This window comes from Numida meleagris, chromosome 2, assembly GCF_002078875.1.
Source record: "Numida meleagris isolate 19003 breed g44 Domestic line chromosome 2, NumMel1.0, whole genome shotgun sequence".
Taxonomy (NCBI): domain Eukaryota; kingdom Metazoa; phylum Chordata; class Aves; order Galliformes; family Numididae; genus Numida; species Numida meleagris.
Genome location: NC_034410.1, coordinates 127310048 through 127325606, shown reverse-complemented (window position 1 = coordinate 127325606; position 15559 = coordinate 127310048). Strand labels below are relative to the sequence as shown.

Sequence of the window (15559 nt, the reverse complement as noted above, 5' to 3'; positions counted from 1 at the left end):
CCATCTTTTAGCTGAGCGTCCTGAAAACCTAAGGCAGAATTTGCATTCTGGATAGTCTGCTCCCCTGCCACTACTCCAGAAACACAGGCTGCTTACAGCAGGGAACACCCAAATGTCAAATTCAGAGCTTGGCCATTGTGCTAGGAGAGAGCTGGTATTGCTACATCAGTCGTTAGTGTGCAGAGTTACACATACAGATTATGTTTTATGTTTTCATGCTGGAAAAAGTTGAGTCTGGGTGCACAAGTAAAAAAAAAAAAAAAACCACCTAATTTTGCTGGGATAGTTTTTTTTTTAGATTGAGAAGTTACACCAACTCCCATGGGGGAGAAAAAAGAAAGAAAAAAAAAAGAAAAAAGAAAAAGGCAAAAAGAAAAAGAATAGAAGACTCCACCTTCCTTCAGCCAACGTACCTTGAGTGAGGGAATTTACTTGCTTTGCAGAACTGTACAAGCAGTACAAGCCAAGACTTGAGATAGACTTGACAGATGACTGAGAGCAGAGAAGCAGCTGGGAAAGAAAGGACTGCTGTAGAAATGTGACTGAAGAGTTACTCAGCATAGGAAGGTACACGTATTCTCTGCCAGTATCAATCTCAACAAGTTCTAATTTGTCAGTTTAGGGTATGGACATTACCAAGAAGTGTTATTCCTAACTGGCGCAGTCTTGGAAGGGTTACTTTTGGGCTTTGAGTTGTAACTCAGCAGATGTGAATTCTGGAGAGCAGTGAGGTTCTGTGGCGGCACAAAGGAAGTAGTATGTTTGGGAGAGATCAACCCAGATCTGCCTGAGCCACGTGGAAAAAGAAAACTTGCTGAACAGTTCATACACTGCAGATAGGGAATTTGTTTCTTTAGCATGGCCCCTGTTGCAAGCTCAGCAAGCAAAATACAGGGAGGAACTTGCACCCCACAGAAGTACATGACTGAGGCTTTTATTGCTTACTGCAAGTTTTCCACAGCTCAAAGAAACAGTTGCAGTCTATTGCATCAACAGGACTGCAATTTATATTGGAAAGTAAGAATACGATGTTTATTCTGGGGAATTATCTTGATGCCACTTACTACCTTGATGGTGAAGAGCAAAATCACTACCTTCTAGTCATAAGCAATAATTAGCAACAGCTCATCAACTTTAATACCTCCCATGGCAGACAGGAAAACTATGGCTGTAATCACTACTTTCTGCAAGTATAGAATGCAAATAAAGTCCTGAATATTGGCAACAATGGGATGGATATCTGTGGATATTTCCACAAATACACACTTTCCAGTGCAGTGCAGGAGTCAGTTTCCTTCCACCACCCTGTCCTGATGAAGATTTCTTATAGGCCACACACGAGATTTTTACTTACGTTAGAAAATTATGCATTTTGACAATCTTTACTTCAGACTCAAGATGGATTCAAAAGTGGCTTCTCACCACTCCTGGACTGGACATGGTCTGGCGGCAGGAAGAGAATCCCACATACTCCTGTAACTGTAAAAATCTGCATTTCAGTACTTGCTGAGAATCCATCTAGAATGGTAGAAGTTTTGCTAATAGCCATGCACACGAATTCCCTGCTGGATGGAGAAACATTTCATACCAGCAAATGGCGACCTGCTGCCGATACAGTTGAACCATCTTTTTGAAAAATGTAAGCTAACTAGTCAGAAGGCTCTCTTGCTTGTATACGTTGTGTCTACCTTGGCTGTGGGTTCCAGGAGAGGTGCCAAAAAATCTGTATCAGTGAGAGTACTGATTTTCCTGCTCCTGAGCCAGTGGGGCTGCGCCAGGAAAAGTTGGTGCTCAGGGCCTGCCTACCACAGCCTCAATCCACTTCCACTGCTCTCTGAGCAGGCTTTACAATGAATGATGTGCAATGCCTCACCTCAGGCAACTCCCCACGGCTTCCCCCCAGATAGCTGGAGCCACTGGGAAAAACAGTATCCCAGAAATTAGACACCTACTGTAAGGAACAGTGTTCTTCAGTAACAGACATGATGAATGCTATGAGTAATGACAGATCCTTGTGTTAGCAGTACCTGGTATCAGCCACCTACTGGCTCATTTCTTCTTTTGAAAGAAGCTTTTCTCCTGTGGTTATGTATGAGATGTACATTTTGCATGTGAAGGTGGATGTCTCTGCAGAAGCAAAAGGAGGAAAAGGCAGAAGCTCTAAGGTCCTGACTGCAGCTGTGAAACAGACTTGGCATTGATCATCAAGCTCTTTGCCTCAGTTTCCCCATTCGTAGTATGAATAATGTCTGTGTTGCAATCGTGCTGCTAGGCAGAATTCATTCTCGCACGATGGTACTTTGGAGATACCAAACATCCCAGCAGATACCGGTACCATCAGTGTACCAACGTATCTACACAGTGAACAAAAGCAGGCACAGATGCTAGCATAATGTTATGTATTTTGGTACAAAATGAAATACAAATCTTGCCTTCTGTCCTCAGATTTCTTGTCAAACATTCATTGCTTCGCATGCTGAAGCAGTTAGCAATACAAAGCATATTTCTATCCTACTTTATTTTATTCTTTGAACAGAACTCCACATAAAAAAAAGTGAAGAACCATGATTGAATCTTAATACAAAAAAAGGGCTTAAGTTACATTCTCCTGGGATCATCTGTAGCAAAGCATAATAAGTTTCTCAATATCTGACCTAATTATATCTGTCCTTCTAAGTTTTGTTTCCCATAAGAGCTGAGTGTCTATGGTTAAAAATAACGTTTGAAACTCCTCCAAGTTCCAATAGAACTTTTTCAGCCTCTCTCAAATTTAATATCTATTTTAAATTTGGTTTAATTTTTCACCCAACATTAAAAGTTATGATTTTGAGACTGGCATTCTACTCTGTTATCCAGCTCCTGAAAATGCTTTGGTTAGACATACTCAAGAGCTGGAGAAAAAAATAATTATATTACACGTGTTTATTTCATCGTGTTGGAGAAACACTGCTACTGTTGAAACAAGTGACACGGAGGCGTGGAAGGAAGGATGACTCTGTGATTGAAAAGAGATTGGCTGTGCTACAAATATATCTCTTGGGTCACACTAAGGTCTCTGCACACAGCGTTGGGTGATTCTGTGGTGGCTGTTGGCATTGTTTGTCCCCTAGGCAGGTATGACCAAGAATGACGCAAGTCCAGGCACCTGCCACCCGCCAGTTCTGCTTAGAGTTCCCCATACCCATGCAAAAACTGCTGAAATTGGGATGGTAGAATCCTTTATGCACTTCTCTTTCTGCTGGTCCTGTTACTGGGAGGCTGGCTGCAAGGCTGAATTCCTAACATCTGCCAGGGGCAGTGAAATCAGGTGCAACGTGTTTAAGAATACAAGAAAAAATTATAACTAATCCTGCTGTATTCCCAGGGAGGTTGTTAATAAATAACATTGACACAGCAGCCTTGCACATGAAGAGGCCAGGAAGGAAAGCAGCCTGCAAACAGAAATCCAGGCAGGATTTTTGCACGGGAGATTCAAGTTCTTCTTTCTCTGTTAGAAGGCTTTTTTGGCTGAGAGTGAGCACTGCAGCCCCAGGCCTTGCCTGACGGTAGGAGTCCTGCACCCATCACTCTGCACTGGCCAGAAAGCCTCATCCCAGGGCTTCAGACATGGCACTGCCTGGCCATGGCACACACAGGGATGGAGCTGCCTGTGCACAGTGCAGCTCTCAGAATAGCGAATGCCATCTGTAATTGCCCAGCCTTCTGCTTCGGGGGTCTGATGGCCTTAAATGTCACAGCATGCAAATGGGAACTGTTGGAAGAAACAGAGCAGTGTGAGGCTCAATGTGATTTCAAAGGCATGTGAGCCTGGTGTTTTCCCTAGTTTGTAACGCAGGTTCAAGGCCGGGGCAGACTGCTTGAATCCCCAGAAGAGGCAGTTTGCTGAGCAAGGGCCACGCGGAGGGGCAGCAACTCCTCAGCAGATCCTGCAGTGAGGAGGCCCAGTCCTGTGAGCTGGCAGCCCTGTGGGCTGAGCTGGGCCGAGCACTCCAATCTCACCAACCTTGCCGAAACCAAGAGGCCCATCTGCATGTACGGAATCCAGCTTCAAGCTCAGCATCTTAATTTAGCAGAAGCATCTGACTTTTCCCTAAGAACTCATAAGATAGCTAGGGCCACACCTTTGCTGTGCACTGCCTGAGGACAGTGTGCTGCTGTGAGTCCCCAGCATCAGGAGCCACCCACCCTCTGCCATGGGGAATTGGGGCAGAGCCACTTGCAGGCTCTCAGGAGCTCCAGCAGCACGGAAAGTTGCTAGCTTGAGGACAAGGGGCCAGGCTCAGGCTGCTCCTGCCACAGGAAAGGGGAAGGAAGGGCAGCACTGAGGCGGAAAACCAGGCCTGCTGCCTCTGCTGCAGAGATAGGAAGGGAGAAGGCAGAAGTACTGCTGTGGGATGGGGCCCTGCCTTTGCCCCACACAGCAGCTGCTGCCTGTGCTGTCAGCGCTCCTCCACCAGCAAAGCCATGGTGTTGCTGCTGAAGGCCTGGCTGACAGCATGGAGCCCTACTGCTCTTCCCAGCAGCAGGATCCCATGGTTTTCATCCCTAGAACAGGAAACTCTGAGCAGACGGGAGAAAGGTATGTAGCAGAGAGAGGAGTTCCTGACATGGGGTGGCAGCTGCTGCAGTTTGGGGCCAGAACATGTCAGTAATGCGAGGGAGGGACTTTGCAGGTGTATAAAACACAAAGCGTCTCCACTCTCCATTTTCTAGCTGTTCTCTTTGGGCAAGGTGTTGAACTGAGTTTTCTGACTTTTACTCATTTCTTTGATTTGAAGAGTAAAGTAGAAATTAAGGATCCCAGGCACTGCTTAAAGTTTAAATAGCCTCAATTTTGTAAAACAGTTCTTTTTTGCTTAGATATTTTCTGATAAAAGGATGGTTTGTGAGCACTGAGCACAAGACATTCTCTGATGATATACCACAACCACTTTGGGAAGCAATAGATATGAAAACTGCTATTATAGAAAAGCCAGTATGGATCTATCTTGAAATAAGAGGGCTACAATTGTACCAATATTAGGCATCCCATACTGAGAAGGAACTGAGGAGAGGGCATTTTTTTTTCTGTAAAATTTTGATATTTCCAAAAGCAGGACAGTCTTACGTGACGATGCTGATCTGCAGCAATAGGTGCACACAAACATTCACTCGCTCCTAGCAGGAATGTCAGAAACTCATTTCTAAATTGGGCACTTGCACCTGCATGTGTAATATTCCAAACATAGTAGGCACTTCTGCCTGTTTTCCTATGTTTGACTTTGAAAATCTGTTCCTTGCTAGATTGAACTCATTACTTCCCAAATGTCTTCTTAAATCCCAGTTTTCTTGTGATGTTCATCCAGGATTTCTGAAGGATCAGTTCCAGTGTTATGTTTTCCAATGTTATTTGTTTTCTTTGTTCCACAATATTTTTCTGTCCTCCCTTTCATTTCTAATCTGATCCCCCAGTAAAATTTTATAATCCTGATACGCTGTTTTCATAGTTTCTCCAACAATCTCTTTGAAGAGACCAGACAAGCTAGACCATCTCTGGAGTGATGTAAAACATTTCCCTAATGTGGACATTACAAGTGCCAAGAAAGTCCTGCCTTAATGTGAGCGTTTCCATACTGTATTCACGTACGTCAGCAGCAGTCATGGAGCAGTCTGCCCTCACTGGAGACCCCTCACTCCCAGAGAGGCATTCTTGCCCCTCAAGGTCACCGCATCTGCCTCTGCCAGTCCCAGCGAAGGGCTCTCCACCCCCAGATGTCACCTGCCAAGAGCCCATCGCAACAGATTCTTTTTGGCAACCTATGAAACAATTGAGATAGCCACTCTTGTTTATTTTTGTGGCTAAATACTGTCCAGATGCCTCTTTTCAAAGAATGGGATTCTTTTTCCTTTTGTTTGGTGTCTAGAGAACCCAAGCAAGACCAAAGTAAAGAAGGTCTAAGCAGAGAGACAAAGAAATAGGATCCTCTCCCATGGCAATTCTGGATTTCCAGCAGAGCTGCTCCTCAGTTGCTATAACAGCCTTTACACAATTGCTGCTCCTCTGCTCCACCCTCTCAGGAGATTGCAGCCACCTGAGCTCAGCACCCTGCCTCGCTCAAGCACAAGGGCTGCACACAGAGCAAAGGGCTGGTGCTCTGCCATGGGGATGGGGAGAACCCCCCAGAGCCCCTTCTTGGGTAGGCACCCCTTTTCCTTCCCTTTCAAGGGGAGAGAAGAGAGAGTGTCAGGCAGGGCACACTGCAGTGGTGTCTCAACAAACAGTCAAGGTGCTTAGGCAGATGTGAGACCTTGCAGCCCATCACAAAGCTGGCTGGGAGACGGAGGTCTACACACGGTGCCCCTTGTAGCCCACCGACCCTCTGCAGAACAGAGATCCTCCTGTTTCCAGCTGCTGTGGGTTTGCTGAAGGGAACGAGGATTTGTTCTCTTACCTCTATTTGTGAGAGCGTTCAAACACAAAAGTTAAAGCCAGGCTTATCCTCTCTTTTCTTTACATAAAAGCTCCCACTCAAAGCAGACATGTTCTGCAAACTATTATCTTCTATATTGTTCAGAGTGGTTCTAATTTTTCCCACGTTGCTCAAAGCTCTATCCTCAGGTGACTGTTCTCTGAGCTTCTGCAGCTCTGCTTTACCTTTCAAATAAGATTTATCCATTAAAAAACAATTCCACCGCTTTTTACAGCTATCATTTTGTCACATATGGATTTATTCAATAAATGCTTTTAATAGCAACATTTCTAGGCTTTGTTTGTTGAGAGCTGCCAGGCTTTTACAAGCCAGGGTTGGCACAGGAGCTGAATAGCCTCTTTGTACCCAGGAGAGTTCCCTGCTGGTCATGACAGAGGTCCTGCACACACAACTAAATGAAAGGAAATTAAAAATATGAGTATCTACATAATTCACAGCCGGTAAATGGTGCAGAATATCAGGCTTCCAGCAACATCCGGACCTCAGCAAATCTTTTAATAAAAGCAAAGATGTGGGATTTTAATCTGCAATTCCAAGATTGACCCAAAGATCTAAAAGCCTAACATAAGTATGGGGAGGGGGGAACTTTATAAAGGCCATCAGCGAGAGCAAATTCAGCCTATCCAAGGGCACTAGGAAATAACAGCTGACAGGACAGCAAGGAGAGGTCAAGACCACTATGCCAAAAATCTTGGGTTCCTGGGTCAGCCTGGAGTCAAGCAGCCCTGCTCCTGTCCATCTGCCGCCTGCTCAGAGCGCGGGGTCTGCAGCACTCTGGTCTCAGTGCGTGTGGCACTCACACCAGCAGGAGCTTGCTCACGTGTCTGCTGAGGAGCTGTAAGAGAAGGAGGTTGCTGTGAAAGAGAGCGAGTCTCTTCTTTTGTTCTGTTTTCCTCATCCCTTGCTTTTTCTGACTTCTTCAGATGTCTGTTGCTAAATCCTTGGCCCAAATTCTCCTCCTTGAAAGTGGTGCAGCACTAAGTTTTGCTACGGTGAAATTGAAAGAGAAAAGAGAATGTATTGCCTAACACTCTTTTTTAGGTTTCCAAAAATTATAAATTGCTTTTGGTGCCTCTCTGGCTTTCCTTCGATGAAATATTTAATACATTCAGACATCCGGAGGATCTCTTTTTGCCCCTTGTCCTCCATAGTCCCCCCAGTCCCACAAGGACTTATTAATTACATTCTCTCAGTACCCTGTTATCTCCCCCTGACTCTCTCTCTCTTCTGTGCTGCAGCTTGTGTACACTGTCGAGAGGAATCAGAGAGAGCAAAGAACCAAATAAAAAGATCCCTCCAGGAATACAGTGTTCGATTATACAAAGAAAACCCACAGTCAGATTGCTCATCCTTATTTCCCAGAGGATGCCTCAATTGTCTTTGTTCCTCAGCTTTTTTTAAAGAATTTCCTTTTCTGGTAAAATCATTTTACCTGTGAACTTCAGGCCAGGCTTCTGGTCACATTTCCCCACTCTCCCACTACAGCTGTCACACATCACTCTGCCTCCAACAAACAGCTTTTGGGTGCTCTGTGCCCAGGCTCCAGGACCTTCCTTCCATCAGCACTGGGGTTCCAGGGGGAGCCCGGCTTCACACAGCAGGTTTTTCTCACCAATGACGAAGTGCCATAAATGCATTCCTGCTGATAAAAGTGATGATGAGATCCCTGGGGAGGTCAGGAAAGGAACGAGCATGGGGCCCAGAGTCCCCTCTCATCTCCCACAGTGCTCTACCTGCTTCATGGACAAAGAGCGCCTTCTGCTCCCAGGGTTCAGCCGGAGCCATCTCCTTGGTGCCAAAGTTACTATAAATAACTAACCACAGAACTCTCAAACATATAAACGAGAAGTACAGTAGCATATATAATTCACCACGCAATTCAAGCCACTTCCCTGAAATCCACATTCCTGTTACTCACATTATGTTGTATGTGTTCTGGTTTGTACAGTATTTTGCTTTCATGTAAAAGCTGTAAAATGGAGGGGGAAAATCCATCTACCCTTGTACTTTTTGCTGGGAATCTGATCTTACCTCTTGTTTGCCATCCTCCCAGCCGTCTGGGAATTGTATAGTTTACGTTGGAGCTCCTCCAAGATTAATGGCATCATCTGTACAGTTTTAAAAGCCTAATCTTGCTAAATCTCTTTGTTTTGAGATTTGATTGTGCCTGATCTTCATTATTTTAATTGTTTAATGTATTACAATTAAGGCTCAATTAGATCCAACAGATCCCAGTTCAGCTCTCCATCCGTCACATCCATCTGCAAGCTGTGGGAAGCACAAGACAAGAAGGGTTGATCCCATGCTGGTTGTTCATTCCAGAGACCAGGTACTATTTTTTGCCACTGACTTATGTTTAACTGCAGGCAACTCATCTGTCTTTCTGCTTCTCCAGGGGCCTCCAGCTTGCTGCGCTGACAGCCTAACTGGGTCTCAGTACAGGCTGACATCTTTACACACGGTGTTATGGCAATAACAATGACAACCTGCAGCCCGCCCTATATGCAGCTGCCAGCTAACTGGAGCAGGCTCTTGTTTATGTGCAGTATGGGAAGAAAGACCCCAGACACGGAATTACGTGTACTTGTAATTACACGTGTAGCCTCAGCATTAAGCACAGACTTGTAGCCTCAGCATTACACGGAGACGCCTCCCTTCCATTCCCACCTACCTCTTATCAAGTTCTGGAAAGATTTCAGTGCTTCCCCAGGACAGGCACGTGTAGACAGATCCTTTCTGCCTTCCATGCATGATGCAGCCCTGTCAGAGCCACACCAGCCATATCCTGAGCATGCTGCTGCTGCCAGGTCCCCTGCACAAAGTCAGTGGTGCAGTCTCGGTCCTGCCTGCATCCTGGCACCAGGGAGAGAGCCCTTCTTTGCCTGGAGTTAAGAGCCAGACGCTTCTTCTGGAATGAGCTGGAAGAAGAGCAAGCGGGTGTCATGTTTTCATTTCAAACAGTGAAGTAATTCTATAGAATCATAGATTCATAGAATGGCTTAGTTTGGAAGGGACTTTAAGACCCTTCAGTTCCAACTCCCCACCATGGGCAGGGTTGCCACGCACTAGATGAGATTGCCCAGGGCCCCATCCAACCTGGTCTTGAATACCTTTAGTGAGTTGCCTGTCTTCTCTTCCCCATTACCTTATCTCAGCCCTTCAATGAAGCAAGCATTTATCCAGGATGTGAAATATCCAGATTCAACTCACTCCATCTTACAGAAGCTAGAAACCCATTTCTATAGGGCACACCCTTGTTACTGGGCTCCAAAAGGAGATCTTTTGCTAAAATTTGATAGCAGAAGAGGTAGTGGCCTCAAGCTGTGCCAGGGGAGGTTCAGGTTGGATATTAGGAAAAATTTGTTCTCTAAAAGAGTGGTGAGATATTGGCACGGGCTGCCCAGGGAGGTGGTGGAGTCGCTGTCCCTGGAGGTGTTCAAGAAACGTGAAGATGTGGCATTGAGGGACATGGGTTAGTGGGCATGGTGGGGATGGGTTGGTTGGAGCTGATGACATTAGTCGTCTTTGCCAACCTGAATGATTCTATGATTCTATTATTCTATGATTCTATATTTGTACAAAAATGAACAGCAGAACTTTGATGCTGAGAGCAATCATGGCTGCTGGCCAGGGCTGCAACCAAGAGCAAGGAGACCTGGTTCTGCTTCACACCCCAGGGACTACTTCGGTGTCTTATCCAGTGAATACTACTGTGCAAATCAAATAAGCTCTGGTTATCTTTCCAAGGAATATTAGGGTTCCCTAGCACCTTCCTAGCAGCAGTAAATTGTACAGCAAAAGACTGAAACCAACATACAGATAACAAATCGAACTTTAATTCATCATAAAAACAAGATGGGAAGAAACAAAGAGATGCAGAAACTGCCGTTTTCACCTCCACACAAAAAGCACACACAGTAGTGCTCCCCCAGCCTGATAAAAGGCGTTCCCTTCAGCACTGCAGCCAGCCCAGTGTGTGAGGTTGCTTACTTGACATTAAGGAACATGTGCTCCAGAGAAGACGCAAGAGGTGTGATGCTGGAGGAGCACATGCACTCGATTCAGAAAAATGCACACATAGAATGAATGGGTGGCTACAGAACGAACACCTGCTAGCTCTGCACTGCTCAAGGGCCCCAATTTTGCAGTATCAGTGCAGACTCATCAGCCAGCCTTCCCTGAAGACATTTCAGAGAGATTCAGTGAAGATTTTCCCCCAAATGCAAACAAAAACAGTATCTTCCCTAGGAAGCCTTTTGAAAAAGCTAGCAGGAAAAAAAAAGATTTCCAGCAAACATGGAGGTACAATTTCAATTTTAATGTTCCAGGACAGAAAAAATAAAAAAATTAAAAGTGCCTTCTTTATTTTAAATCCTTTCAAACATATACAGATCTGTAAAAATATTCTATTAGAACAACGTAATCAAAATAATATACTGCATATTTTTGTACCCTAACTTGGGGGATTCTTTTCTATGCTCCAAATATAGCACAGAGTCATTTTTTAGGTAGAGAAACATTTTTATTTTTGTAATTTATTATTTCTCTGAAGAAAAGGCAGTTTTAAATTACACGCAGGACAGACTCTTAGATTTGAACTGGTTTTCAGAACTGAAAAAAGTAATCAGAGAGCTCACAGCGCTCAGGCCAGTAGTTCACACAGCCAGCCCTGAGCACCAGCCCGCTGATGAGTTGCTCTTTGTTCTGCTGTCGGCAGAGCTGCTGAGCATTTCTGACTCAGGTGGGCAGAACGCCACACACCCCAGTAGCCATGACCACAGACTGGGAGGGACCCAGCGGGAGCTATTGTTGCCAAGGGAGAATTTGTCAGAGCAAGAAGCCGGCTGGGGAAGGGAGGAGCAGCCCAAAAGCACCGGCGAGGCTGGCCTGTGGGAGGAAGATCATGAGGGGGGGAGTTTTTGGTTGGTGCATAAACACCAAGGCATAGAAAATGGGAGCTGAATACCGCATGTAGCCAAATGAATACCTTGCAGAGCTCTCTGAACATCTCCCTTGAGATGCTGTTTCTTAGGTGAGCCCACCTTGGAGAGGTGACATGCCGGAGATGTAAACCATTGTGTGAACGTAGGAGTGGTGCCAGGGACTGTGTGGGAAGGGCATGCCTAGCAAAATCCCAAATCTCACACTGCACAAGTGCCAGTAAAGGCCCTCAAATGACAGCTGAGGCACAGGGATGGCAGCCTATTTTCTCCCTGAGAATCTGGAGGAAAACCCTTCCCCACCTTTGTGCCTGCCTGTTTCACGGGAGGGTTTCGCGCTGCAGACCAAGTATATGTGTACCAAGAGCTTAAATCTTTCAGCAGAAGTCAAACTTTTAACCATGTTTGCTTCATCCCCAGCTACATCTGTAGAAGATGGAAAAAAACTCAGCCTGGAGAGCTTCTTGCTTGGTGCTGAACACCTGTAGCAAATGGAGCCCTGACTAATGGATTCAAGCATGCTCCTCGGAGCACAGGACATTTCCAGAACTTCCTGCCTGAACAGCAGCCACAGCTCTTCCCAATATCCACCGTGTCTTATGATCTGCTCATTAATTCCCCGATGTGCCTCTGCCTTCTTGTAGTTTTGGGATGCAGTACAGCTTTTTCCATCCTGTAAGACCATCTACAAAGTTCATCTGTAGCTGTGATTTTAACTACTTTTACACAGCTGAATTATGAAACTAGAAATACTTCAGACTTCTTTTATTAACACCCTTCCTTTTTGTTTTCACAGCAGGTGGAACATTTTACTGGTGCTCTTCAATGTCTTTATCAATGACATAGACGATGGAATCGAGTGCACCCTCAGCAAGTTTGCAGATGACACCAAGCTGAGCGGTGCAGTCGATACACTGGAAGGAAGGGAAGCCATCCAGAGGGACCTGGACAGGCTGGACAAGTGGGCCCACGAGAACCTAATGAGGTTCAACAAGGCCAAGTGCAGGGTGCTGCACTTGGGCCAGGGCAATCCCAGGTATTTATACAACCTGGGGGAAGAAGTACTTGAAAGCAGCCCTGCGGAGAGGGACTTGGGGGTCCTGGTGGACGAGAAGCTGGACATGAGCCAGCAGTGTGCGCTGGCAGCCTGGAGGGCCAACTATGTTCTGGGCTGCATTAAAAGAGGAGCGGCCAGCAGGGAGAGGGAGGTAGGTGGTGGTCCCCATCTACTTGGCTCTTGTGAGGCCCCATCTGGAGTACTGTGTCGAAGCCTGGGGCCTCCAGCACAAGAAGGATGTGGAGCTCTTGGAACGAGTCCAGAGGAGGGCGACCAAGATGATCAGGGGGCTGGAGCACCTCTCCTATGAGGAAAGGTTGAGGGAACTGGGCTTGTTTAGTTTGGAGAAGAGAAGGCTCCGGGGAGACCTCATTGTGGCCTTCCAATACTTGAAGGGAGCGTATAAACAGGAGGGGGATTGATTGTTTGTGAGGGTAGATAGCGATAGGACAAGGGGGAATGGTTTTAAGCTGCGACAGGGGAGATTTAGGTTAGATATTAGAAGGAAGTTTTTCCACACAGAGGGTGGTGACGCACTGGAACAGGTTGCCCAGGGAGGTTGTGGATGCCCCGTCCCTGGAGGCATTCAAGGCCAGACTGGACGTGGCTCTGGGCAGCCTGGTCTAGTGGTTGGCGACCCTGCACTCAGCAGGGGGGTTGAGACTTGATGATCTTTGAGGTCCTTTTCAACCCAGGCCATTCTATGATTCTATGATTTTCTACACTGCATTTTGGGGGTTTAGATTTTGTCCCCAAATCTTGCCCCTCCACCTATCATTGCATGTTGGCAAAAATGTCCAGATTTTCCTTAGAAGAGCACCCAACCCCCGCTTATGAGCTTTTCTGGTGCAAAGCACCATCTCTGAAAATTGGCATTGGGTAAGCACCTCAGTGCCCAGCCCAGCAAACCTTTCTGTTTGCTGTTGTTTCTAGGTGGCTTTTTGCATTTGCAGGCATGAGCTGTAACCAGTTATGGTGGTACTTTTCCTGTGAATGAAGTACAACAGAAACAAGGTTGTAAAATCTGCAGCTGATCAACACACTTGGAGGTGAAGTTTGGAGGTATTCACAGTATTCTGAAGTTCTTGTACAGCTACTATTGCTGCTTGCATGCTGCTTATCATATTGTAGAGATCAGCTGGTTAAAGCCTCGCTGCTCTCTTAATTAGCCCAGCCAGTGGCCTGCCAAGTTCGAAAAAATGAATGTTTAACTGAGAAGTGAGACATTAACTATTTGAGAGGTAACAGCACCCATAAACTTGTTAGTTTCCTTCAGTAGTTTAACTTATTTCTCAGGAAAATCCTCAGTAAAACAAGAGAATCCAGAAGTTAGGGGGAAAAAAAAGTGTAGCTCCCCTGTGAAACCTTATGCCTGGAGTTTTTACTTCAAAAGTTTTTCCCCAAAGCCTATGTTTCAGTCTGTGCTAGATAAATGATGAGAAAGGTTGGTTTGGTAGCTCTGGCCATGACCTGCAAGAAACAGAGTGGGATTTCAGTCCCTTCTTCAGGCTGCAGTCTTCTATACGGCCAAAGCCATTTGCCTAAGAGCTTTGTCCCTACAGAACCTTATTGTGCAGGTCTGGGTGTGAATGTCGATTTGCTGCTGACCTTTAAACAACTGTAAAAGGGTAACACGGCCACACTGCAAGCACTTCCACTAATTTTATACTTCCTGGGGTTTATCTGTTATGTAAAACCAGGCAGGTTTCACAAGCTGGGATGCTGCGCAGAAGGCCAGCTTTTATCACAGGACAGTATTATGTGTGTACATATTCTCTGTTTTGACATCGACTCACTTGTGTTGTCCTGTTTAGATAACTGACCACAGAAGAGCTACTAAAGCTTTCTCTTCTAGATAAGGTATCCATCTTGAGGAAAAGACCAAAAGGAGACAAGCAGTTTCTCTTTGTTGCTAAGCTAAGCTAATTTGTAAAGAATACAACTCTCACATCGTTTTAGAGAATACTAAAGACCCTGCAGGACAGTCTTAAGCCTCTATACTGTACAAGAATATACTAAAAACTTTGTAATGTTGGGTTGGATATACTATTTGACCTGTGAGTATGGATTTGAAAAAAAAAAGAAAGAAAAAGCACATTTGCTTAGTTCTAGTTAACTTCCTTTAAACTAGATTCTTTAGACCCACTACGCATGACTGGATCCTTAAAATATTGGGTAGCTGGCAGTGGGCGCAATAAGAATCCACAAATATTTAATGAGTGTGTATACCAGAGCAGGAGATTCTCCAGTCAGGATGGAAAGGGGTCAGTACCAATTAGTTTTGTTACAGCTCTTGACACGAGCACATCTTAACTGCCCGGTTGAACTTTTTGGATGAAGAAATAGCCATTAACTGGCTCCCAACAGGGTATATCTGAGACCTCATTACTAATTCAGTCAAAATTCATATGCCTGTTAAGTTATGGGAGCTGATACTGAGCCAGGAGATCAAGGGGGAATACAAAGATAGTAACGGGCTCTGGAGATTCTGGGAGGAAAGAAGGTGTTCAGAGATGGAAGGAGGAAGAAGAGGAAGGACAAGACAGCCGAGTTGCTCTGCAAGAAATAAACCAGATGAAGTGGGGTTTGATTTATTATTTTCATTGACTGGTATTCTTTGTCTCCTAAAATCTACTTTGCCATAATAACCTCAGGTTCTCTTCTGAAACCCACCCTCCATGCAGGGCACATGCTATGCTCAATCAAAATCGTTGAGCATACTCTGGCTGGCTGGCTGGCTGCTCTCAACTGCTATATAAAGGCTAGCTTCCACCTGCCTTTTCCACAGTGCCGGCATTTAATTATGCTCCTTGTCCTCTGTACAGCTGTAGTTTTTCACAAACCTTATTTATCTTGAGATTGCAGCTCATCTTTCAAATTTGTTGAAATTGAGTACCAAAGTGTTTAAGGGGAATTGCTGAACGTACAGAGAGATAAACAACACAATCTCATAAACTTAATTTCAAAGGCAAGCAGGCTAAAAACTGCCAGTTTTTAATTTCTGATCCTGTTCGTGCCAAATGTTGTCTAACATTTCGGCAGCAATCTGTGGCCCTGAGAGCCTCTTTCAATACCCTATCAAGAATATAAAA

At 45.3% G+C, this 15559-nt stretch overlaps 1 long non-coding RNA gene across 1 annotated transcript; it reads right to left on the bottom strand.

The window, feature by feature from the left end:
• On the bottom strand, window positions 6711-9737 carry LOC110394373. Its single transcript, XR_002435578.1, has 3 exons — window positions 9142-9737; window positions 7903-8738; window positions 6711-7305 (listed from the first exon to the last, which is right to left on the bottom strand). It is a non-coding gene; the product is annotated as an uncharacterized LOC110394373 (long non-coding RNA).